This window comes from Crinia signifera, chromosome 5 (assembly GCF_055691185.1).
Source record: "Crinia signifera chromosome 5, ASM5569118v1, whole genome shotgun sequence".
In the NCBI taxonomy this organism is placed as follows: Eukaryota; Metazoa; Chordata; class Amphibia; order Anura; family Myobatrachidae; genus Crinia; species Crinia signifera.
In genome coordinates, this window is record NC_139221.1 from 231,009,057 (window position 1) to 231,034,491 (window position 25,435).

The following is a 25,435-nucleotide window of genomic DNA, read 5'->3' on the forward strand; positions in this document are numbered from 1 at the left end:
GCTATGTCGCATTAGCAAGACCCCCAAAGCACCAATACAGTGGAACCCCCCCACAAGTGACCCCATTTTGCAAACTACACCCCTCCGGGAATTCATCTAGGGGTATAGTGTACATTTCAAACCCCCAGGGGTTTCACCAATTGTGGTACAACTGGGCAGTGAAAATGAAAAATTAATTTTTTTACACAAAAAATGCAGTTCTGGCTCAAAAGTTTTCATTTTCCCAAGGAAGGAAGGAGACAAAGCACCCCAAAATCTGTGCCCCAATTTCTCCCGAGTACGGCAATGCCTCATGTGTGACCAAAAAGTGGCAGGACTCAGAAGGGAAGGAGTGATATTTGGATTTTGCAGCACAGATTCTGGTGGAATGTTGGTGGGTGCTATGTCGCATTAGCAAGACCCCCAAAGCACCAATACAGTGGAACCCCCCCACAAGTGACCCCATTTTGCAAACTACACCCCTCAGGGAATTCATCTAGGGGTATAGTGTACATTTCAAACCCCCAGGGGTTTCACCAATTTTGATACAACTGGGCAGTGAAAATGAAAAATTACATTTTTTTACACAAAAATGCATTTCTGGCTCAACATTTTTCATTTTCACAAGGAATGAAGGAGACAAAGCACCCCAAAATCTGTGCCCCAATTTCTCCCGAGTATGGCAATGCCTCACATGTGACCAAAAAATACCAGTTGGGTGCATGGCAGGACTCAGAAGGGAAGGAGTGATTTTTGGATTTTGCGGCTCAGATTCTGGTGGAATGAATGGTGGGTGCTATGTCGCATTAGCAAGACCCCCCAAGCACCAATACAGTGGAAACCCCCACAAGTGACCCCATTTTGCAAACTAAACCCCTCAGGGAATTCATCTAGGGGTATAGTGTACATTTCAAACCCCCAGGGGTTTCACCAATTTTGATACAACTGGGCTGTGCAAATGAAAATTTACATTTTTTACACAAAAACGCAGTTCTGGCTCAAAATTTTTCATTTTCACAAGGAATGAAGGAGACAAAGCACCCCAAAATCTGTGCCCCAATTTCTCCTGAGTACGGCAATGCCTCACATGTGACCAAAAAATACCATTTGGGTGCATGGCAGGACTCAGAAGGGAAGGAGTGATTTTTGGATTTTGCAGCTCAGATTCTGGTGGAATGTTGGTGGGTGCTATGTCGCATTAGCAAGACCCCCCAAGCACCAATACAGTGGAGCCCCCCCACAAGTGACCCCATTTTGCAAACTACACCCCTCAGGGAATTCATCTAGGGGTATAGTGTACATTTCAAACCCCCAGGGGTTTCACCAATTTTGATACAACTGGGCTGTGCAAATGAAAAATTACATTTTTTACACAAAAATGCAGTTCTGGCTCAAAATTTTTCATTTTCACAAGGAATGAAGGAGACAAAGCACCCCAAAATCTGTGCCCCAATTTCTCCCGAGTACGGCAATGCCTCACATGTGACCAAAAAATACCATTTGGGTGCATGGCAGGACTCAGAAGGGAAGGAGTGATTTTTGGATTTTGCAGCTCAGATTCTGGTGGAATGTTGGTGGGTGCTATGTCGCATTAGCAAGACCCCCCAAGCACCAATACAGTGGAACCCCCCCACAAGTGACCCCATTTTGCAAACTACACCCCTCAGGGAATTCATCTAGGGGTATAGTGTACATTTCAAACCCCCAGGGGTTTCACCAATTTTGATACAACTGGGCTGTGCAAATGAAAAATTACATTTTTTACACAAAAATGCAGTTCTGGCTCAAAATTTTTCATTTTCACAAGGAATGAAGGAGACAAAGCACCCCAAAATCTGTGCCCCAATTTCTCCCGAGTACGGCAATGCCTCACATGTGACCAAAAAATACCATTTGGGTGCATGGCAGGACTCAGAAGGGAAGGAGTGATTTTTGGATTTTGCAGCTCAGATTCTGGTGGAATGTTGGTGGGTGCTATGTCGCATTAGCAAGACCCCCCAAGCACCAATACAGTGGAACCCCCCCACAAGTGACCCCATTTTGCAAACTACACCCCTCAGGAAATTCATCTAGGGGTATAGTGTACATTTCAAACCCCCAGGGGTTTCACCAATTGTGGTACAACTGGGCAGTGAAAATGAAAAATTATTTTTTTTACACAAAAAATGCAGTTCTGGCTCAAAAGTTTTCATTTTCCCAAGGAAGGAAGGAGACAAAGCACCCCAAAATCTGTGCCCCAATTTCTCCCGAGTACGGCAATGCCTCATGTGTGACCAAAAAGTGGCAGGACTCAGAAGGGAAGGAGTGATATTTGGATTTTGCAGCACAGATTCTGGTGGAATGTTGGTGGGTGCTATGTCGCATTAGCAAGACCCCCAAAGCACCAATACAGTGGAACCCCCCCCCACAAGTGACCCCATTTTGCAAACTACACCCCTCAGGGAATTCATCTAGGGGTATAGTGTACATTTCAAACCCCCAGGGGTTTCACCAATTTTGATACAACTGGGCAGTGAAAATGAAAAATTACATTTTTTTACACAAAAATGCATTTCTGGCTCAAAATTTTTCATTTTCAGAAGGTATGAAGGAGAAAAAGCACCCCAAAATCTGTGCCCCAATTTCTCCCGAGTATGGCAATGCCTCACGTGACCAAAAAATACCAGTTGGGTGCATGGCAGGACTCAGAAGGGAAGGAGTGATTTTTGGATTTTGCGGCTCAGATTCTGGTGGAATGAATGGTGGGTGCTATGTGGCATTAGCAAGACTTCCGAAGCACGGTGAAATGATGAACCTAATAATCCATAGATGTGTGGTATATTTTAAAACACTCCTTTAAACATAGGCCGGGTTTGTCGGGGCAAGTGTCACACTGGAAAATAGTTTGCTTTCTTATTCCCTTTTTATAGCAAACTTTGCACCTTTTTTGTGTCCTGCCCTTTTTTCCAGTGGAGGGGATTTCATCAGGAAAATGCTGCCCTGGTACAATACGGGAATACTAGAAGTACTGGGGCCCTCTGCCTGCTGGTTCCCAAATATTAGGCCCTTTATGACTTCCTCTTGAAAGTGCATAAATGTCCCCCTCTGGCTGGTAGAACGGAATAGCACGTAAGCGTTATACAGTGCCATCTGGATGATATACACGGCCAGCTTCTTGTACCAGATTTTTGTTTTCCGCAGGGCACTGTATGGCTTCAGTACCTGATCTGAAAGATCCACTCCGCCCATGTACTTATTGTAATCCAGGATACAATTAGGTTTTGAGGTGTGGGTACTGGTACCTCAAACAGGGACGGAGGTGGTACTGTCTCCGTGAATTGTTGTCAGTATAAGGACATCCCTCTTGTCCTTATATTTGACCAACAACATATTTTCGGTGCATATTCCCCTGCTTTCACCCCTTCTCATTACTTGGGCAATGTGCGTTTTTGGGAGGCCTCTTTGGTTCTTGCGCACAGTACCGCAAGCTGCTGTACCTCTTGAACCAAGGGCCTTAAACAGGGGGATGCTAGTGTAAAAGTTATCCACATAGAGGTGATAACCTTTATCCAGGAAGGGGTGCACTAAATCCCAGACAATTTTTCCACTAACACCTACGAGGGAGGGGGGGCATTCTGGCGGTTCAATTCTTGAATCCTTCCCTTCATATACCCTAAACCTGTGGGTGTACCCTGAGGTGCTTTCACACAGCTTATACATTTTTATGCCATACCTTGCCCTCTTACTGGGAAGGTACTGGCGGAATTTAACCCTTCCTTTAAAATGTATAAGGGACTCGTCTATGCAAATTAATTTATCTGGGATGTACATCTCAGCAAATTTGGCGCTGAAATGATCAATGACCGGCCTGACTTTAAATAGCCGGTCAAAGGTGGGATCATCTCTGGGTGGGCACTGTGCATTATCGTTGTAATGCATAAATTTAAGGATTAACTCAAAACGAGTCCGGGTCATGGCCATACGGTAAAGTGGGGTGCTGTACAGAACATCTGTACTCCAATATTGCCTAATTTCTGGCTTTTTTACTATGCCCATATGAAACACCAGACCCCAAAACGTCATCATCTCTACTGCATCTACAGGGGTCCACCTAGCAAATGATGACGTGGGGTTTTGAGCAATAAACTGCTGGGCACAGGGCCGGTGCTAGGGTGTTCGGCGCCCTCCTGCAAACTATAAATTTGCGCCCTTCCATACTTTACATAGAGACAGCGCACACTGAAAGAAAGACGTGTGGTCTCACAAGGAAGGAGCATGGCCACACAGTAGTACTCCCATTCCAAATTACACCACACAGTAGCACAATCTTATTCATATTATACAGCACCAGTGCCATATCTTGCCATTTTGGTGCCCTGTGCCAGAAAGGGAATTGTTGACTGGCCCACCACAGTCAATACAGGGAGAGTGCGCAGCAAAAATGTAGGAGTGTGGCCACATAAAAGTACCAATAACATCATATTGCTCATAGCACATTATACCACACACAGTAATGCCTATTATACATTATGTGAGACATCTTGACGCCCCTAACACAATATGAAGCACACTGTAATGCCCATTACACATTATGCTACACACTAATGCCCATAACACATTATACCACACACAGTAATGACCATTATACCATACATCATGATGCCCCTTACACAATATGCCACACACCCTAATGCCCGTAAGACATTATGACACACATTATGCTAAATGTAATGCCCTGAGTACTCCTGCATATGCCCACAGTAGTAGCGCAGCTTATACATATTGCCCACAGTTACCGACAGTAGTAGTAGTGCTTGCTGCTTATACATAATAAGTAACTGACAGTAGTATCTGTTTATACGCAATGCCCACACCAGTTGCCGACAGAAGTAGCGCTGCTCATAAGTATTGCCCACACCAGTGACTGACAGCAGCACTGCTTATATATGTAATGCCCACACCAGTTGCCGACAGTAGTAGTGCTGATTATATGTAATGCCCACACCAGTTGCCGACGGTAGTAATGCTGCCTATACATATGCCAACACCAGTTGCTGACAGTAGTAACGCTACCTATACATATGCCAACACCAGTTGCTGACAGTAGTAACGCTACCTATACATATGCCCCCACCAGTTGCAGGCATTAGTAATGCCCACACCAGTGACTGACAGCAGTAGCGCTGCTTAAACGTAATGCCCACACCAGTTACCTACAGTAGTAGCGTTGCTTATAGGTAATGCTCACACCTTTGCCGACATTAGTAACGCTGCCTATACATATGCCCACAACAGTTGCCGTCACGCAGTAGGGATGCCTATACATATGCCCATACCAGCATGTGCAGAAATGTGTAAGTCGCCAAATTCTTTAGTGATTTTTACACTTCAGCGTTACAAGCTGAATCTGGTGCAGTATCTATACATAAACATACCCCACCCCAGTCACACGGAATGCGCCAAATTCAAAGTAAGTCACACGGAATGCGCCAAAAATGACAATAAATCACACGGAATGAGCGGAAATTCACATTTTGCTTCACCAGATTATGCAAAGTTCGTTTATACAGTGGGAGGAGGGTCTCTTCACAAGTGTAATGTTGTCTCAGTTACTGCATGTGATGGAGTTTTGTGCCCCATTAAAAATGTATATGTACTTTTAAGGGAGGCACAAAACTTCAATCACAGTCAGCAACTGGGACGCCATTACACTTGTGAATATGCCTACTCCCCCCGTGTAAAAACATTACAGAAAACGCTGTGGACTGGAGAAACCCCCAACCCTGACCCACCCCACATATAGTGCATGTCCCCACAATTTTACTGTACTTTTCAGGAATCAGGATCCCCGCTGCCTGCTGAGCCTCATTGCTGATGCCGAGAGTCCGCAATAACACTGAGGGCTCCCAAGTCCCACCACTGCTTTGATCTCTGCGTCGCTGCCGCAGAGAGTCCGCGCTGACACTGAAGGGCCGGGCTCCCGGCTCCTAAGTTCCACCGCTGCTATGATCACCCTGTTGCTGCTGCTTTTCTTCCGGTGTCTGCTCCTCAGTTGCGGTGCGCGGGTGACGTCATGACGCTACCCGCACACTGCATCACTGGGCTGAAGCCTCTGAGAACCTCTCAAAGGCTTCAGCTTACATGGGACACACTGCACAGTAATCGCGATCGCGATCTGGGGGAAACAACAGGCGGCGCTTTTTGTTTTTTAACGTGGCGCTGCCTGTCATATTGTAAGACAGCTGACGTAAAAGAGTCCTTCTGCTGAGCAATAGAGGGCTGGACTCGGTGCACAGTGCAGCACGGACCAGCTCTTCATGCTGCCTGCTGCTGCGGCACGGGCAACTTTGGCAGAGCAAGGGAGTGCGCCTTTTCAGCACGGCGCCTCCCTGCTTTGCAGGACCCGCTGAGCGGGTAGCGCCGGCCCTGGCTGGGCATATAAATTAGTTTGGTCCACCATTAAATTTATAAAATCATCAGAGAAAAATAATTTGAAAAAGTCAATTTCTCTGAGACCTGTGGAATCAAATTGGATTCCTGGGATGGCCAAAAACTCAGGAACCTGGGGCTCAAAATTGTCTGGTGGTGGGGTCCATACGAGATCAATTATTGGGGGGGGGGGTCTCAGCTGCTCTACGGGGGCGTCTTTGAGGGGGTCCCTCATCACTAGAGGAGGAAGAGGAGCTTAAGATGAATCCTTCAAATTCCCCGCTTGCCTCACTGGCTGTGTCAGAGTCAGAGGCAAGCATGGCATATGCCTCCTCCGCTGAATACATTCTTCTGGATGACTGGGATGACATTTGGGATGACATTTTTATTTTTGTGTTTCTGGTAGTGAAATGTTTCAACACGTGTATAGTGTAGGGGGGGTACAAACTTTATTTCAAGTTTGTAGTGTGTAGTGTGTATGTAGTGCAGAAAAAAAAAATACTTTATACAGGAATTTGATCCCAATAAAAAAAAAAAATTGAAGGGGTTAAAAAAAAAAAAAAAAAAGGTCCTGCGCCAAAAATTGAGCACAGATGTTGGTCAGTAACGTCCGTCACTGAACAGCGCTCAAAGGCAACAGGAATTTGATCAAAAAAAAAAAAAATAGATCAACCCTGTGCCGAAAAAGCTGATCAGTGATGTACGTCACTGATCAGCGCACAGTGGCCACAGGACACCCACAAAATCACAGTGTGTGTGCAAAAAAAAATAAATAAAAAAGACCCCACAGCACCCTCAAAAAAAAAAAGTGATCAGTGATGCGACACTGATTACCAGTGAGGGGCAGCAGGTGCACAACCTTTGGTGCAACTGACAGTGCAACTGGCAGCAACTGACAGGTATATATATAAAAAAAAAAACCTGCACCCCCAAAAAGTTGCTGATCAGCACAGATATACTGATCAGCACAAAAGGGGGGGTAGCAGACACAAAATATAGCACTCTCTATCACTCTCTGTCACTATCTCTCTCTATCTCTCTATCTCTCACTATCTATCACTATCTATCACTCTATGACACTGCAGCAGCAGCACTGACAGTTATATATATAAAAAAAAAAACTGCACCCCCAAAAAGGGGGGGGGGTAGCAGACACAAAATATAGCACTCTCTATCACTCTCTGTCACTATCTCTCTCTATCTCTCTATCTCTCACTATCTATCACTCTATGACACTGCAGCAGCAGCACTGACAGTTATATATATATAAAAAAAACCTGCACCCCCAAAAAGGGGGGGTAGCAGACACAAAATATAGCACTCTCTATCACTCTCTGTCACTATCTCTCTCTATCTCTCACTATCTATCACTCTATGACACTGCAGCAGCAGCACTGACAGTTATATATATAAAAAAAAAACCTGCACCCCCAAAAAGGGGGGGTAGCCGACACAAAATATAGCACTCTCTGTCACTATCTCTCTCTATCTCTCTCTATCTCTCTCTATCTCTCTCTATCTCTCTATCACACTGCAGCAGCAGCAGGAAGTCACAAGAAGTCAGATCCAGGAAGCATCCAGCACGCTACAAGCAGTGATCAGGTGATCAGGTAAGTATTTTGCAAGGATCAGGTCAGTATATCACGGCAGATAGGTACGGTGACCGCACTGCACGCAATTCCAGACCGGAATGGCGTCTGCAGTGCAGTCACCGTTAGTTTAAATCACCCTCCATGGCTGTGATTGGTCCGGCGAACCAATCACGGCCTTTGGGGGATGGTGGGGTGAGGTGGGGTGACACCAGTGTCACCCTTACACCCCGTGGTGATTGGTGCTGTACTTTACAGCACCAATCACCACCGATCCCTGTGTCACCGGCGAACGTTATTCGCCGGTACACAGAAAACGCTGTAATTGGCTGTTCACATTTGAACAGCCAATCACAGCGATCGCCGACGGGGGGGAGGCATCGCCACCCCCCCTGGGCATGCAGGGACATGTCTGCTGTCAGGGACAGCAGACATGTTTAAACTGTCACCGCGTCTATAGACGCGGTGACAGTTAAATGGCATGACGTACATTTATGCCATGTGTCGGGAAGTACATCCCGGCCATGACGTAAATGTACGTCAAATGTCGGGAAGGGGTTAAAAAAAAAGAAAGGGAAATTACTTACTGATTCTCACACCCTATTACATTTGCCCCTGGTGTTTTGTGGATCCGACAAATGTCCTTGAGGCCTATCAGAGGCTACTTTAGGAGACTGGAGTAATGCGGGTCTGATATATTCTTTGCACATGAACAGTAAGAAGCAGAAACTAGCTATAGAGGTTGATGTGACCCAAAACAGGGGTGTGGAGTCTAACACAATGGGAGTGTTCACCAGAAACCCCCACAAGGTATGGACTTCTGCAGGTTGTGACCCCCTGCCTGGGTCCTCTATGCTACCCCTGATTCTAGGAGACTTAAAATGCAGGAACCCTGGACCAGAACCCGGAGTAGTGCATAGACTGAAGAACCTTCAGAAGCGGAGAGTTATCAGGAATGACTGAAGAATATTAGAACCGGATAATTACCAGATGGACTAGACCAAATAATTGAAGAACTTAAAAATATTTGGTACCGGAGAATTACCAGACATCCGACCGGATGACTGAAGAACTAAAGAACAGCTTGGATCCGAAGGAAACCCAAACGCAGGAATTACAGGGAAAAGAAGCTCAGGTCTGCACACAGACCGACTGTGAAAAATGTCACCAATTCCCATGGACAACTGGCAATGCAGAGAGACACCCTCCAGATGGACGAAAGCCCCACACAAGAAGGAGCACCGGACAGGTACAGTAGGAGCCCATCTCATCTATCTTCCTTAGGCCATGGCTCAGGATGGCTAGCCATGGCTATCCTATTGTTCTCAGCTGTAATACAATACATATAGAGTAGGGGATTAGCAGAGTAATCCAATTACTCACTTAATCCTATTATAGAGATAGATGGCAGTGTCTCCATCTGTAGGCAGCGCGGATGCTGCACTGTGATAAAAGTATTTCATATCAAAATATAGTAACTAAATTAATAAATTAATTATGTATGACCTGTATCTAATAATTAAAAAAAATGACAGGGGTACATAGCATGTCAATTACCAAGCTTCTCATCCTTTATACATGGGGAGAAGTGGTGTCAGTGCCCATAATGATGTGGATACTGCTTTTCCCCCATACCAACCATTCATACATGTATAAAAGACAGAATAAAAGGATCAGTCACCCATGGAGAAAAAAAAAACAGAAATAGGGGCCCCAGGCCCCATTTAAGTGTGCTTGTAGTACTACAAACTCCAGCATGCCCACTTGAGGAATAATAGTTCCACAATGTCCTGGCATCCTGGGCCTCCTACAACCTGTTGAAATGCAACAGCACACACAGTTATACAGTTATACATTTTATTAAAGCAATGAACATACCAGCACCTAAAACCCTTCTTCCCCAATGCTTTGCTCATGTTCTCTTCATTCCACATATCCATCCTCATGAAATGGTGACTTGTTACAAACAAGGCCCCAACATGAGTAAAAACACTTCTGTTTATATAATACAGTGGACTCTTCCCATGGAAGTACTGTATAGTGTTTTTGGGGCAGATGTATTAAGCCTGGTGAAGAGATAAACTGGAGATAAAGTGGAAGGAGATAACGCACCAGCCAATCAGATCCCAACTGTCATATTTCAAACACAGCTGATTGGCTGGTGCGTTAACTCTTCCAAGTTATCTCCACTTTATCTCCAGTTTATCTCTTCTTCAGGCTTAATACATCTGCCCCAATGTATCTTATGGTATGAGGCTAAATTCAGAAAAATGACCCAGAGTGGTACATATGTAGGGACCTGAGAGTGCAGGGAAGGCATAACTCTGCATCTCCCAACTGATACTGCAATCACCATACCTGTGTATGTAACAAGGGAGCCTAATGTTAGCATTCAACAAGTATACCTCCTCTACATTTCTCAGCAGCACCACCACACCAAGTAATAGAAGAAGTAATGCTGCTGCAACTTCAAGAAACTGATGCAGCTGGTAGAGAAACAGTGGTGCTGTCCTTGTCTGTTTCTTGGTTTGCCAATAAAGGTTGTCACCTGATCATAAGGTTTGATTGTACAACAAAAAACATTAGCAATAGTGCTTATGTGCAGTGACTGCTCCAGAGGTTGGGGCGGCATCACAGTGAAGACCCACCTCTGTAGCCGCCACTGCTCATGTACCATTCTTTCTGCGTTTTAAGCAAGGGAATTTTGTGATAAATCTTTACTAATTTACTCATACTCTTGAGTGAAACATTGCAATACATATTGGGCCTGATTCAGATGTGGTTGGAGTGTCTATGGCTGCTGCTTACAAAGAAGCAACTGTGGTAGCACTAATATGGCAGTGCAGATAAGAGGCATCACGCCTGCTGTATGTATGTACTGTATGTATTACTGATCCAAACTGCATCTTACGACTCAGTATTGGATCATTTGCGACACCATTGGCCGGCTGATTGACCCATGGGGAAGGGCAAACTGATTGCTGCAGGCATATCAAGAAGGCCAGAAAATCTCCAACCTGTCACTGACCCTCCCCGTTTTTTGAATAACAGAGGAAGTTGCTGCACCCTCCCCATGCCCAAATGGCATCAGACTGTCAAACACTGGCCATAGTGAGACCAACATCGCAGACCTATATTGTACATAAGCATTACAGGTCCTGTGCACTGCTCCGTCTGTACTGTGCCACATACCTCCCAACTTTTGGAGACGCCGGGGAGGGACAGGGTGGGCACAGAAGGTGCGTGGTGAATTTTTTGGGGAGTAGCCTATCGGAAAGGGGGCATGGCCTATAATCGCGGCGTTGCCGCGAGGCCACGCCCCCATTTCCCGCCATGGTGGGGGCATACCCAGCAGCTCTGTGAGCTGCTGGCCAGCCCCTCTGCCTGCAAGAATAGACGCTGTGCACATGCGCACAACGTCTATTCACGGACGACAGGGGGGACTCACAACTGCCCCACCCCCAGCCGCGGGACACTGCCGGCGGTGGAAGGGACGTGGGAATGTCCCAAAATACCGGGACATTCCCACGATAAGCGGGACAGTTGGGAGGTATGGTGCCGCATGCGCGCCGGAATCAGGGCCATAGTGTATATTAATGTTTTATTTTACACTGTATTTGTGGCAATCACTCCATAAGTCTATTTCCTTTTTCTTTATTAACTTACAGTATGTTACAGTAATATTGTGATTTTATCTTTAGATCCGGTGCTCTCTTTTATTGTGCTTAGTTTGCAGTAGATTGGCCAGGGGAGCTTCAGTAATGCTGAGCCATGGGTTAGGGGTGCAATTAGAGAACTGGTCTTAGCTCACAAAGATCGCTTTTATAAAAAGTATAAAAATAAGCAGGTTGGCAGATTTTAAGCATCTGTTCAGCATTGTCAATGCAACTGCAATAACTGCTGTGAATAAATGCATAAAGCAGAGCACATGCACATTGGTAACAAACATCTTATTGTCTTCATTGCATTTATCTTTTTACTTTAGTTATTTCCATAAGACGTGAAAATGTCCTTCAGCTTAGTACTTGAAGATATAAACCTTATATATACTTCATTTCAGGAGAATAAGTTTCATTTTCCGTTATAGTAATATACTACAGGTAGACACACATGGGATTTAAAGTGTTACATACCTCTAACAATAATTATGGGGAGTATATTATACAATATTACAAATATATCAGTCAAATGAAATTCCAAATTGGTGTAATTTTAAACAATGTGACTAATGGTCTATTTACGAGAATGGAATCTCACAAATTTAGACATAAGTGCAATTTACTGCGCATTTAACTTGAAGGCATTTTATTTGGATTAGAATTTCACTGTTTGTTACTAGACTTGCAGCCAGAATGTTATGAGGACATTTTATCTCTTAAAATGGTATAAAGCATCACTGATCAAATCTAAAATGTGTAAAAGAACTCTCAAAGGATGCAGCTGCCAGATAAAATTGTACACAACATAATCAAAATATCATCTAAAGAGACTTTCACTATGGAAAAATAATAAAACACCACGAATACCTGCATTTCTATACAATAAAAACTCAGAAAATTGATGATATTGTCAATGTTCAGTGTTTAGGATGGAAACATTTCAATAACTTTTTTATCTTTCTACTGCATTCACATTTTTACCTTACGTATTGTGGTGGTTATGTAAATTCGGAGGAATAGTCACACACGTTCTAGAGGCTAAGTCAAAGAAGGGCATCTAATTAGAGTACAGCTTCATTGCAGCCAGCATGGAGCCCAGAGACAACTGCAAGTACACAATTATCCCTTGCGGTAATTAAAAGCACACACCTGCATGGCCAAGGGCATAGTCACCTGTACATTTCTATATCAATTTTCTGTGTTCACTGACGCTACTTGTTTAATGGACAATATTAGAATTGGAGTCAGTTAATGTCAGATGTGTTTTATGTTTTTAGAGCACATGCAATTAAAATGAATAACTACATACAGTGTTTATTTTATTACGGTATTAATTGCATGGAGATATGAGTAATTAGTGTATTTGAATACAATTTGTTCCATATTTTAGGGTAAGTTTTGTAACCTTCTCCCCTCCATCCCCGTATATCTAATCCTCCTTTTCCACAGCCTATCCCTAACCCTCAATTCCCCACAGCCCCTAGGCTAACAGTGGATTGGGAATTAAATGTGACCCTGGAAAGAGTTCTAGAAAGTGGTCTCAAATGGGTGGCACCAAATTAAATGTAGGCATAATCAACACCAAAATAGGCAGCATCAATATATCACTACAAATGTGTGGAAGCCGGTGGTTTCAATATGCTTGGATTCAGTTAATGTCAGATGCTTTTGGAGCACGTGCCATTAAAATGAATAACATACAGTGTAGGGGCTAATTAAACAATCCTCCTGCTGCTGTGTGGGCTCAGAGATTAATACGATATCCCCTTATATTTTCCTTCCTGGATGAAGATAGGGATGAGGTAATAGTAAAGGTCTCCAGTCTTATACTGGCCCTACCAGTCTGTATTAGAGCAGGTGGTGTGATTGAAAGGCTATAATTTATATATGCCATGCTACATAATGTTCATGTAAAATCTGGTAAACAAGTGCAGAGAACATAAAGGGGATCACACTCCTCCATTGTGGCATAAATTAAGTTTAAGGTGCATGCATAAGGATTACAAACAGATACATCAAAATACATCTATCCTCCATACATTACAAGTCACATCACACATAATGCATGAGATCCATGCATAAGAAATGGAATGTTACCGTGTATTCCAGGAAACACTGTAATGTAGCATTTTGTATGTAGATAGAGCTGCAATTGCATGAAGAATATAGGCATGCCATATATCATTTTAATCCTGCCCATTGTGTTTTGTTCGTAAGACACATTAATTGAAAATGTAAAAAAGAAGACCCTACCAAGTAGAGCTATTGCATCCTATTGTATATTTTACACAGTCAAAAATGTCTTACACACACACATACACACACACACACACACACACACACACACACACATATACACATGCAAGTTTAGATATTATTGTGGGATGGTTATTTTAGCTATGCCATACACAGCATTTCTAATAGATCCATGCTGGTATTGATCTGAGAGTAACTGCTAAGTTAGTTACTATCGCAGTTATTATACTTTGCATTGGATTTATTATTGTTTATAATAGGGTAATTAAGGAAATATGGTTGCTAATAGTATAAACATGTTAGACTCTTTAGTGATTAATAAAATAATTCCTTGTATAAAGAAATGAATATAAATATAAAAAAAGGTTTAAAATAAAAGATAACTCCAACACTTATTTGTCTCTATTTCGGTCCCTTTAATTAACTGAAACCTGTTGGGTAAAAAGTACAGACGAGTCCCCAGTTATTAAAATGTCCCAATAAATCAAAAGTAATGTAGATTTTTTTTAAATTGATAATTTGATACAAAAAAAATTAAGTTATAAATATACAATTGCAACAAAGCTTCAACACAGAACATGAGTTCAACACCATGTGCTCACACATTTCTCACACAGCAACCTGACAGAGAAGGGGTCAGGAATTTGAGATCAGATACCATTATACTAACATTATAGCAAGGCTGATTTCAATATAACAAAATTTTCTATTGTGCAAAGGAAACTTTGAACCAGTAACCCTGTGTCCAGGCATTTGATTTTGAAACCCGTGGAATGTGCCACCTATACACCGCATTCTATTTGGAGACCGGTTTGCTGTCATCTCAGGAGGGCACCCAGGTACCATTGCACATTAACTTAGTGGATCCAGTCTAATATATACACTACCCAAATCTAACTCTCTCTCTGCAAGTTACATTTGCCCTACCTGCAGTGCACATGGTTTTGCCCATTTTGAGAACAAATGTGTCATGCAATCGGGTCTGAATTAAGCCCAATATCCAGAAAGGATGAAGAAGTTTTAGCAATGTACAATAACATATCAAATGTAAAAAGGGAAAGTTTAAAATCAATTTTCCCAATACCAATTCTTTGAAATAAAGTGGAGGTGTGGAGGGCAGTCGCTAATGGCTCAAGGGTTATGCAAAAAGAAAGGGAGCAATGGGCACCACTATCTGGTACCCCATTTGAATCAGGAATGGTGAAGATAAAGGGCTTCACCAAGACTTGATTAAAGAGCTTAAAATAGAGTGTTTTCATGATATTTCTGAAATGCAGGAATCTAAATCTATTGATATTTCTGTACGAAGGAAAGTATCCTACATTGATGGGCTTTACTGCATCTTCAAAATATTGGATGGTTGACAACACTCTTCTGACACTGAACACTGAAAATGTGCCACAGATAAAGGCTGTCTGGTCAGGTGGGTGATATTTCGAATGAGCGCCTTAAAATGTTTACTAAAGTATTTTAGTAAAAATCTTGTAAATCAGGGTTAATAAACAAAATTGACCTATAAAAACAAGGCAAGGAACTCAATGGAATTAGTAGATTTTTTTTTAATTATAGACTGCGAAAAAGGTGTCATCTATTTTTATCCTGAAGGATCTTCTAGAATTCTCAACTTAGGCCATCTGAATGGCATAGGCATGGGTATATTTTAGTCCACCATGGTCATAGAGAATAATTTTATGAATCGTACAAGAGTGTATATGTATAGTAAGTGCCTACGTTTATATTAAGGTTCTTTTAACATAGCTTTTTATGTCCTATTTATCAGAGCAGAGAAAATTGTAATTGAGATAAAAAAATTTTTTACTTTATAGTTGCTGACACATTACATATCAAATGCATATAGTATTCTTTAACACTGCATTTTTATGTATTTTACTATTTTACACTGTGTTTCTTGGTTAAATCCATGTGTAATTTGTACTTGGAGCGTGACATATTTATTGACGTAGAATTAATGTAATGGCAATGTAATAAACACTCAGTAAAGCCATGTTTGCCCTAGAACTTAAGCTATACTATAAAGTACAGAATAAAGGTGTGCATGCAATGCAGGCAGGAGAATGTGGGCATATAGCTGAAATATATTTCTTGTTAAATGTTCACTGCTGTAATGTTCTCCGATAAATTCTTTAATACCAACCAACACTAATATTGGTAATGCAATTTGTCTATATAAAAACAACACTAAATCTGTCTTGGTTAAAAAGTTAAAGCTAACATTACAGGTTAAAGGGGCAATGGTTTGTGTATTTTGTTTGCTAACATCATATATAATACTGTAGTTTTAAGAAGTAATAAAATTACTCATCTAATGTATATTGCTTGACCATGCTAAATAACGTTCACAAAATGCTATAAAGTAATATATCTGAAATAAAAAGTTGGCATGTGCTACGAAGAATATTGTTACATAACAGAAAAGGTTGTTGTTTTTGGGTTTACATAACCTCATTCACATTGTTTATGGAAAATATGATTAAAGGGGAGTTTTTTTTGTCGTACTGTGGCAGTGGTTCTCAAACTCGGTCTTCATGACCCCACACAGGGCCTGATTATAGTTGATTCGGTCTCTGGCATGTTCGCACCAGGGACTGATGTTTCTGTCCTGCACATGAGCATATTCGCATATGCGCAGGCCTTCAGTGTGGGCACCTTCGGAGACTTGCATAGTCTCCATGGCACTCACACAGGGGGAAGGGGGTTGGATGGAGATGGACTTACCCACAAAACCACTGGATGTGCCCAGGAAAATGCTGGGTGTACCCATGCAAACACAGACGGGCACCAGCCATCCGGGGCAGGCGACTGACGACACAGGAAATCAGCCGCCCTACCAGTTCTTGGACCCGGACGCCGCAAGTCTAAGTCAGCCCAGCATGACTTAGATTTGTGAACAGGGTAGAAATCATTCGATGGTCACCAACCGTTTAATCATTTTAGCCCCGCACGCTACCCTGTGAATGGATGTTTATGCAAAGCACCCATTCACAGTGCGGCGGGGATATTCGCAAGTGGGAGGCGTAAGAAGGCTCTCTAAGGTCACCCTTCAGGTCACCCATAGGGGTGATATCGAGCTGTTGACAGGTGCTATTTCTGGATATATATATATATATATATATATATATATATATATATATAGTAAAATATGGCTCGTGAATCTCCTGAGTTGTTGCTGTATTAATTATAGAGTAGCAAAGGCAAAGGAGGAAGAAGCAGCAGCACCTTGAGCTCTACAGGAACTGCAGGGTAAGGATTTTTAGCTTTAAGTTGAACTTTGGAGGCAAATGTAATGTAACGCAAATGTCAGGTTATATGCCATTTAGAAGCCAATGGACATCATAACCAGTTACAGGTTGGAAAATATAGTATTTACAGGTTGGATCTCTTTTCCATAATTCCATTAGTTGGTGTGAAAATTGCCAAGCAAACATTTTATTCATCATAGGGACCTGTAATTTTTACCTTATATGGGAAATATTATCCTTTTTTTTTAACATTTTGTATTTGAATTTATATAACAAATGTGAGCGACCCAATATTTTGCATACATTATCTCTCACAGAGCTGTTGGTATTTTTAGCAGATATATCTATACATCTCTCAAAGATATATTAGCACTCAAAGAGTTAAGGCCCATACACACTAGGCGACTTTGAGCTGAAAGTCGCTCAAAACAGCAGGTTTGAGCGGCTTTCAGCTCAAAGCCACCCAGCGTGTATAGCCCGGGCGATTAGCGGTGAGCGCTGCTGCGTGCACTCACATTATCACCGGGAAAGCCGTTCATCTGCTGGTAATACCAGCAGATAAGTGGCTTTGAGGACGGCTTTGCATAGCGATGCGCTATGCAAAGCCATCCTCTCCCCACTGACCGTGCCAGGCAGAGGGAAAGTCGCCCAGTGTGTATGGACCTTTAAAATAGCAACCGACTGTAGTTGAAGACGCATGTTCTATTTCTGTTTGTTTTTCTGGAAGTTTTAAATATCGATATTTACTAATGTAAACCCACTAGAAAACTCTAAAAATACCATATTTTCACAAAACACATAATGATGGTGATTTTTTCAACCTTAAGAAAACATTTCTCAGGTTGGAGTTCTACAAACCACCAGAAAAATATCCCTGGAAAACCCTCAAGTCAATTTGGCAGAGAAAAAGTTATCGTAACATGCGAAAAAGATCCAGCTGTATTCTCTTGTTAGGTATGTGGCTATTCAAAATATAAGATGATACACACTACAATGATGTTTTTATGAGGCAATACTTATTTATTTAATATTCTTATTGGTACTTATGTAATATCTGGGCTCCCGTTTTTCTTATGAGACCGCGTCCCCTCGTGGCACACTATATAAAATCAACTCCATGCTTAGTTGGATAGTAGGGGTATGAAAAAATGGGGTTCATTTAACATGGGAGCCCAGATAATACATAAGTACCTTCTTATTTATTAAGGAGAAAAAGATTAATGAGGAAACTGTTTATCCATTAATTAATATGTTAAATTGATTTTAAATTGATTTTTAAATTGATTTGTAGTAGATTTTATTGACACTCCTCTAATCTGATAGACTTTCTATAATGTATCTCGTATTTAAAACTCTGTAAATATCTGTGTTTTTAACATAAATATTTTATTTATATGTAATACATTCACTATATATTTTATTAATTATTGTTATTAGGCACAAGCACTTTACTGTTCTATGTAAAAATCAATGAATAACAGCACCCGGTTTTATTATAGAAGGACAGGTATGGCCGTGCGTTCCACATATATCATTGTCTTAACAGCGCTATGCGTTCCAATTCATATTTGGGAACGAGCGCTGCAGAAATCCAGCATTCGGCTGACGTCATTTGGGAAGGCGGATACCAGATGACGCGCAACGGGGGGACTACTCCGGGCGCAGCGCTGGTTCAAGCCCCCATTTGACGGATGCCTCTCCCGGCCAATGGCACATAGCCATTATGTAAGGACGGCTCTAGCCTCCGGCGTATAGACGCTGTCCCCGGCCGGGTATTTACAGCTATGTTGTGGGAGACGTTAGTGCAGTAAATGTGTGACCGGTCACCATAGACCCGGATATCCGTGCGTTCCAAGTGTGTGGAACGCACTGGCGTTTTTGGCTTTATTTGTTTGTTTTTTCTGGATTTTTATGCATGTTTTGAATTATTCACAAATAAGTTATGCTATGTTATAAATTATGTTACCTACTCATATGAAATGTGTAGATATGCATTTATGAAACAAATTTCCCTATGGTTCCTCCTCTTCCTGGAGTATTCACTTCCTTATCCCTGGGTATAAATATGGATGCAGTGCAGGCCTTGAAAAAGATTCTAATCGAAACGCGTTGGTTGGCTTTCTGGACTTGCACAAAGAATTTATTCTTTTTTTATTGGACCATCTTGTCACTGTGGGACGTTGAACCAAGGTACTGGGTGTCTATTCACCAAACATCTCAGACTTATCCGGAAGGTTTCTGATGTATTGCTAATGTGAATCATACAAAACATCACTCACTCACCCTTGGATCTATTTCTTCAGTGTACTTGTGGCCCCTTTTTTTATATTGTTTTTCCTGTGTGGCAATAAAAGTATTTTTCAAGTGAAAGAAACCCAGATGTGCTTTAAAAATCCCGGCGAATTGTGAGTTATTGGTACGGTTACCTAAAAAGAAACCTTTATATGTGTTACAGCATTAAACTCTAGTGAGTGGAAATGTACGCTTAAATCTAATAATTTGGACACTGTGGTGAAGTCTGGTGAAGGTCGCATTATATCACCAGAAAAAGATACCTTTTTGAGCTTCAAAAACACACTCTCTCTGTGAGTGTGGTACGTCTTACCCCTGTCATATATTTATGTTTTAAGACGAATAAATAGTCCTACAAATTTAATCCTTCTCTTTGTTTCACATATTCACCATCTGTGAGAACGGGAGGAGAAAAATCTCTATACAGACAGCGCTTGGAATATATCCTTATTCTTTTTTGTATAATATGTGATTATGTTAAGAGGGCAATAGGACTTAAAAATTAATTTAGGATGATTAAATTATTTCATAATATCTTATTTATTTTGCATGCTAAACTTATAAATACATGTAAAATAAATGATGCCTTTATTAAAATTAGCTCTGTAAATTAATAATTTCATAAGTTTTTCCTATAACAATGCTAAAATTCATATAAGTCATATTATATAGAACTGCTATATGCAGGGCTGCCGAGAGGTATGCTGAGCCCTGGTAAAATTTGGGGACATAGCCTAATCGCGGGAGGCGTGGCCACCTACCGTGATTAGGCCACGCCCCCAAAATGTTTAGAGGGCGGTAAAAAACACTCGAAGGTGTGGTGTTATTGTCCCTCCCTCAGCAGCACACACCTACAGCGTGTCCTGTGCTGACAGCAGGCTCAGCATGAGCTCTCACGCTGTCAGTGACACGCTCATGCTGAGCCTGCTGTCAGCACAGAACATGCTGTAGAGGTGTGTGCTGCTGCGGCCCAGGAGGAATAGAGGGGGAAGGGGGAAGTCAGACCAGGGCCACCACTGGGCCCCTCCAGCAAGCCCATGTAATTAGTACACTCTACCCCCCTCTCGGCAGCCCTGGCTATAGGTCATGGTGTGAGCTAGAGAGGAGGAATTCCAGGCAACCAACCCTAAATCCCCCCACTTTTCTTTTGCATATGCCCTTAGTATATTCAAATACTAAGGGGTTTATTTACTAAGATGGGAGTTTGTATGAAGATGGGATGTTGCCCATAGCAACCAGATTCTACCATTTATTTATTTATCACAGTGGCGTAAGTTCGTTGCAGTTGCCCGGAGGCAAGATAAAAAGTGGTGGCCCCCTCCCAACACACACCATCCTATATAAATATATGCATGTATGTATGTTATGGATATTATGTTTGGAATAAAGAGAGTGTGACATTTATGATCCTGCTATGAGGAGGAGACAGCCACAGAAGCGATATCAAAGGCTTTCAATTAACTTATTCAAACTCACAGGGGAGGAGAAGTGCCCCCTTGGGAGCAGGAGCCCGGCGGCAGATGACTCCATTGCCTCCCAGAGTTCTGCCTCTGATTTATCACCTTCTGCAAGATAATATATAGAATCTGATTGCTTACCCATAACAACATCCTATCTTCAATAGAACTCCCATCTTATACCCCTTCCACATCGCAACTAATTACCGGTTTGACCCGGTCATTAGTGCGATGTGAAAGGGGTTACTGTGTCCCATAAACGGGTAGCAACACGGCAATAAGAATTTGTAAGAAAGCAGAGTTCTTACCAGTACGTTGCCATGTTGCTTGGCGGTGTGAAAGGGTTAAACGGGTCAAGCCCCGCCCCAATGATGCACCGACTCCCCACCGTGGTCACGGATGACATCAGCGATCTGGCAATAATGCTGGTTCGCTGTGGTCCTGGTGTGAACCTGCATTTTGCGATGTGAAAACAGTATTAGTAAATAACCCTCTAATTCTTTAATATACTCGTAACATATTTTTTCCAATGAGATAACTATTATACCAGTAGTTTCTCGAAGCAGCCCTCATGGAAGTGGGGTGTGTTGAGGGGGTGGCACCTGTCCAAAGGGCACCTCATAGGGCCTGATTCTGAGTTGAACACAGTTGCACCAGCCCTTGTATTTTTTTGTCAGTTGTGTCTGTGACTTTATTCTAATTCTGCTTCAAGGCCTTTTCCTGGTGTCATAGGCAGATTGGGAATTTAAAATTGGGCCTGGAAAATGTTAGTAAAAATTGTCCCCCTTACACTCCCACATTGCCAACCTGCAATCTTCTACCCCCTAGCACATCCACACCACCAGTCTGTCACTCTCTACCCTCTCCTAGCCACAGATAGCACCATGTTTGTACTAGCCCACTGGTAATCTTCCTTGCGGAGAAGTCTATTGAGAATTGGTCCTTGAGAAAGAATACATGCAACTACAACTACAACGACATCCATTATACCTTTGAGAAAGCTTGTTTTGAGCGAAATGCGTTAGCTGGACACCAACCCTAGAAGCAGAAGCGGACTACTGGCTCCAGCAAATATTTGCCATTTCCAACTGCCCGAACCAGCCTGAAAGGACCGGATACTTTCCTACACCTGTTCCATAAGTACCAAGTGGCAAGCCCCACTCCTTGCATAAAGGACTTTCCATTCTAAAGGGACTTTGGACGTATAAAGGGAAATTCGCATTCCATCAGGATCCATTCCTCCCCTAATTGAGCAAGGTGGATGGTAACTATAACCCACTCTGTTTACAGAGGCGTTCCTATCACAAATTTCCAGGCATTATAGGAACGGACAGTGTAATAAGCCTTACCCGAGTTCTGCTTTCTGCACCAATGCATTTAAACCAGTTTATGTATTGTATGTGTGGCCATGTGGCCTATTCAATTGTGCTATTCTTTTTAAAAAAATATATATTATTTTATCATAAAATTGTGAAGTCAATCCAACTAGTATAATAGTTTTTTATTCTACCAGCGCTGCAAAATTTGGTTTTCTTTTCTGTGCAACTACAACTGAAGACTAACTCTCAGATACTAGTCATCCCCATTCTTACAGCATTGATTTTGATAGCACTAAGGTGACAGACATGGTCACCGTTGTTGAAGGTTATATAATGCAATGTACATTACAGTGTCAGCAGCGCTGGTGTCAAGATACGCTGCTATAGAATTGCTATAGCTTAACTAGGTTGGCCAATCCCGGGATCGGCGGGATCCTGGAATTTGGCCCCTAAAACGCCGGGATTTCAATCCCGGGATTGGAGTTTCCAATCCCTGGATTTTGGGATTAGGCTGCGCATGCGCAGTTTTATTGCCGGGTAGCGTCTGAGCGTGTGCTCAGACACTGCCCGGCTTCTCCCTTCCCTGACAGTGTGGCTCTGCTCAGCGTGATGAGGCCAGAGGTCACACTGCACAGGCCAAGCAGCAGCTCCCAGTCCTGGGCGCGCAGAATGACTGCTTCGCCCGCTCGCCCGCCTCTTGGATCCTGCTGATGCCCACTCACCCGTCCGTCTCCCGGCTTCAGTGATCGGCCGCCCAGCCCACCTTCCCAGCTTCACTGACTGGCGCCCACCCCCCCGGCTGCACTGCACCGCACTTGTAAGTAAATATGCGGGTTGGCCGGGGCGGGTTTTTTTAATTAGGGAAGCCAATCCCGGGAATCCTGGGATTGGGCATTTTTCAATCCCGAATTCCAACCTTTCCAAGAAAAGGAATTTCCAACCTTTTCAAATCCAAGAATTGAAAAAATGCCCCGGGATTGGCAACCCTAAGTGTAACCCTATGGATAAATGAAAATTGCATAAAGCTTAATTTCTCTGGCTTTGGGGGTCAAATCAGCTCAGAACCATATTATTATGGAAGGGGAAGCTTAGCTACCAGAGGATATTGACCAGAAGTTTCTGTGACCCCCACAAAGCTAACGACAAGCGTCGGAGCCCAGGGTGGTTTTAAATTAACGGCCCCATTATACAGTATGTGCTGTACTACATCCTTGCTGGCGGGTCGCCAGAACGTACGCGCTGGCGACCCGCCAGCAGCCTCGCCAGCGAGGAGACTGAGACGTGCGTGCGTCTCACGCGCACGCGCGTCTCAGTCTCCGTCGCTAGCGCGACGGAAACCCTGTCCGTCTCCGCCTCAGGGAGACGGACAGGGTTGGGGGGGGTTAGGGGGGGTGCTGGCAGGCGGCGGGGACCCCGGGTTACCGCCGGCAAGCCGGCGGGGACCCGGGGGAACGGATAGAAGCGCCGTCGGAAGGGGACGCGCGCGCCGCTCGTGCGCGCGCGTCCCCTTCTCACCATCGCCATGGCGCTGGCGGGGGATGGCGGCTGGCGACGCCAGCGCCATCCCCTGCAAAGATGGGACAAGACCCATCTGTATTCTATGGGGAAATGGGTCCACTTTGTGCACAGATACAGTATCTCCTTTTCTGGATGTCTCAGAGACTCAAGAATGGTACCATATGATGAACTAAGTTATCAGTAGCCCCTGTAAGTTTTAATTAGTGATGTGAGATGCACCTTGCCCTTAGACATGTAAAATCCTATGTTCATAGCTGTTGGCTTCCACTATTTGCAGGGGTGGCAACCATTTTGTGAATCAGCTCGGTGCTTAATTTGGGCGTGCTATGTACGTCACACATAGGACATTATTCTGGTGGACATGCAGCGCTGCAAAGTTTGCAGTGCTGTGTGTCTTTTTAAGCCTGCATGCCGTTTGCACAGACCGCTGCCCCCCTTTGCAGGCCAAATTCGCCCACACGGCTGCGAATGGATGTTTTGCATAAACATCCATTCACAGCCTATGGGGCGACACCCACATCATTCCATGGTCGCTAGTCTCTTTAAGGTTTGCCCGCCCCCAGCACCCAAGTCATCAGAGCATTAGCATGAGATCACCCATTTGAGGGTGACTAGGGGTTGGTGACTGTCTGTTTCACAAAACAAAGGCATGTTATCACCATATTGGGGGGAGGAAGGAGATTTCCAGACATCTTGCTGTGATGGCCTGATTCCCCAGCCCCATGGGTCTTGCTGCCAGCCGATGGTGTCACATTTGATCCAATGCTGTATCCTAGGATGCAGCACGGATCAGTAATACAGCAGGAGGTGTGACACCACCTGCTGCATTAACATATTAGTGCCATCACTGCTGCTCTCATGTAACTCCTCCAACCACATCTGAATCAGGCCCTGTATGAAGTCCTTGCTGTATGTGTTTATACTGTCTGTAATAACCCAATTGCTGTAACACAAAGGATCCACAGTATGTTAGATTTGTGCCCAGTGGTCATGTCATGTTGCGTTAGTGCAATGTTGGTATTTCTGCATACAATTACATGTTCACTTGCACAGCATCCATATCCGGAAAATAGTTTTTGGATGTTGGCATAAAAAGGTTTGCATACAAATCAGATGAAGACAAAGCTCCTGCAGGGAATTTGCACGTTTTTTATGCCCCTTATCTCCTACATGACGAATTAGAAAAACCTCATGTGAGGTTAAGAAGCGAATCATCACACTCCCACACTTTTGGCTATGTGCTAATTTCTAAGGCATGCTTGTCACACATTCCATGTTCCATAATTACTGCAGCTAGCATTCTATCATGCCACTGAGTTGCCTACTTTATTTATCGCTGACGTTATCTATCTGTCTTATTTCTATGGCAGACTATTCCAACACTGTAACGTCTGTATTTGATTTCTTGCATCATGCCGCAGTTTCAGTTAATTATTATCTAAAACGACCACAACAGCATAGTGTTTTCTGTGTTTAGTTTTCATTGGTAAAAAAAAAATAAAAAATGACTGTTTGAATTCCAAAAGAGAACATTTTGCGCAATTTTATTCTCTGGGTATAAAAGTTTTATGTCAGAAAATGTGATCTATTTTCACATCGCTCAGAACCACCTGCAGTAGGCACACTTTTTATTCTTCAGGGAGACAATGAAACAAGTGAACTAATTAAGCAGAGCGGATGATGAATTGTATTCTGGAG